The sequence below is a fragment of the Solanum pennellii genome, chromosome 2 (assembly GCF_001406875.1).
Source record: "Solanum pennellii chromosome 2, SPENNV200".
Taxonomy (NCBI): Eukaryota; Viridiplantae; Streptophyta; class Magnoliopsida; order Solanales; family Solanaceae; genus Solanum; species Solanum pennellii.
The window spans coordinates 10,416,224-10,419,099 of NC_028638.1; positions in this window are offsets into that span (position 1 = coordinate 10,416,224).

Below are 2,876 nucleotides of genomic sequence, written 5' to 3' on the forward strand. Positions count from 1 at the left end.
TTTTTTGAAGTTAGCTCTAGATTCTGTCATGCTAAAAATTCGTCACTTTTTTACAGCCTGACATGTCGTCGTAGAAAATTCATATCTTATTGTAGAAAAATCAAAATCATGAACCGTTTGACTTTTCAGAAACTAGACTTTTTGATATCTAACATATCCAAAATTCAAAATTTAATACCTTCAGAATCTTTCTAGATGACTTTTTGAAGTTATCTCTAGATTCTGTCATGCTAAAAATTCGTCACTTTTTTTACAGCCTGACATGTTCATCGTAGAAAATTCATATCTCATGGTAGAAAAATCAAAATCATGAACCGTTTGACTTTTCAGAAACTAGACTTTTTGATATCTAACATATCCAAAATTCAAAATTTAATCCCTTCAGAATCTTTCTAGATGACTTTTTGAAGTTATCTCTAGATTCTGTCATGCTAAACATTCGTCACTTTTTTTACAGCCTGACATGTCGTCGTAGAAAATTCATATCTCATGGTAGAAAAATCAAAATCATGAACCGTTTGACTTTTCAGAAACTAGACTTTTTGATATCTAACATATCCAAAATTCAAAATTTAATCCCTTCAGAATCTTTCTAGATGACTTTTTGAAGTTATCTCTAGATTCTGTCATGCTAAACATTCGTCACTTTTTTTACAGCCTGACATGTCGTCGTAGAAAATTCATATCTCATGGTAGAAAAATCAAAATCATGAACCGTTTGACTTTTCAGAAACTAGACTTTTTGATATCTAACATATCCAAAATTCAAAATTTAATCCCTTCAGAATCTTTCTAGATGACTTTTTGAAGTTATCTCTAGATTCTGTCATGCTAAACATTCGTCACTTTTTTTACAGCCTGACATGTCGTCGTAGAAAATTCATATCTCATGGTAGAAAAATCAAAATCATGAACCGTTTGACTTTTCAGAAACTAGACTTTTTGATATCTAACATATCCAAAATTCAAAATTTAATCCCTTCAGAATCTTTCTAGATGACTTTTTGAAGTTATCTCTAGATTCTGTCATGCTAAACATTCGTCACTTTTTTTACAGCCTGACATGTCGTCGTAGAAAATTCATATCTCATGGTAGAAAAATCAAAATCATGAACCGTTTGACTTTTCAGAAACTAGACTTTTTGATATCTAACATATCCAAAATTCAAAATTTAATCCCTTCAGAATCTTTCTAGATGACTTTTTGAAGTTATCTCTAGATTCTGTCATGCTAAACATTCGTCACTTTTTTTACAGCCTGACATGTCGTCGTAGAAAATTCATATCTCATGGTAGAAAAATCAAAATCATGAACCGTTTGACTTTTCAGAAACTAGACTTTTTGATATCTAACATATCCAAAATTCAAAATTTAATCCCTTCAGAATCTTTCTAGATGACTTTTTGAAGTTATCTCTAGATTCTGTCATGCTAAACATTCGTCACTTTTTTTACAGCCTGACATGTCGTCGTAGAAAATTCATATCTCATGGTAGAAAAATCAAAATCATGAACCGTTTGACTTTTCAGAAACTAGACTTTTTGATATCTAACATATCCAAAATTCAAAATTTAATCCCTTCAGAATCTTTCTAGATGACTTTTTGAAGTTATCTCTAGATTCTGTCATGCTAAACATTCGTCACTTTTTTTACAGCCTGACATGTCGTCGTAGAAAATTCATATCTCATGGTAGAAAAATCAAAATCATGAACCGTTTGACTTTTCAGAAACTAGACTTTTTGATATCTAACATATCCAAAATTCAAAATTTAATCCCTTCAGAATCTTTCTAGATGACTTTTTGAAGTTATCTCTAGATTCTGTCATGCTAAACATTCGTCACTTTTTTTACAGCCTGACATGTCGTCGTAGAAAATTCATATCTCATGGTAGAAAAATCAAAATCATGAACCGTTTGACTTTTCAGAAACTAGACTTTTTGATATCTAACATATCCAAAATTCAAAATTTAATCCCTTCAGAATCTTTCTAGATGACTTTTTGAAGTTATCTCTAGATTCTGTCATGCTAAAAATTCGTCACTTTTTTTACAGCCTGACATGTTCATCGTAGAAAATTCATATCTCATGGTAGAAAAATCAAAATCATGAACCGTTTGATTTTTCAGAAACTAGACTTTTCGATCTCTAACATATCAAAAATTCAAAATTTAACACCTTCAGAATCTTTCTAGATGATTTTTTGAAGTTAGCTCTAAATTTTGCCATGCTAAAAATTTTCAGATTTGTGTGACTTACTAAAAATCTCGTGTCTTGACGTTGGAACAGCGAAATCACAATCCACTTGGTGATTCCTAATCTAGACATAAAGGTCTACAACACATCCAAGATTCAAGATTTAATATCTTTCGAGTCTCAAACATCTTGACGGGTAACAATCTCTCCATCGCTTGTATTTCCCTTTTTTTTTGTAGATCAGCAAAAGGAATTTTATATTTTATGGAGGCTACATAATGGAAGGATTTATCACATAAAAATGTGCTTAACGGCCATGCCTTAACAAAATAAATAAATAAAACTCTCAAGGTGTTCCATGGCCCCGAATGCTTAACCAACTTGATGCTTTACTAGAATACCGTGTAATGCTCCCGCCTTGAAAATAACCTCAAGGTTTTACAAGGTCCCGAATGCTTAACCAACTTGAAGCTTTTACTAGAATACCGTGTAACGCTCCCGCCTTGAAGATAACCTCAAGGTGTTACAAGGTCCCGAATGCTTAACCATGAAGCTTTACTAAAATACCGTGTAACGCTCCCTCCTTGAAGATAACCTCAAGGTGTTACAAGGTCCCGAATGCTTGACCAACTTGAAGTTTTAATAGGATACCATGTAACGCTCCCGCCTAGAAGATAA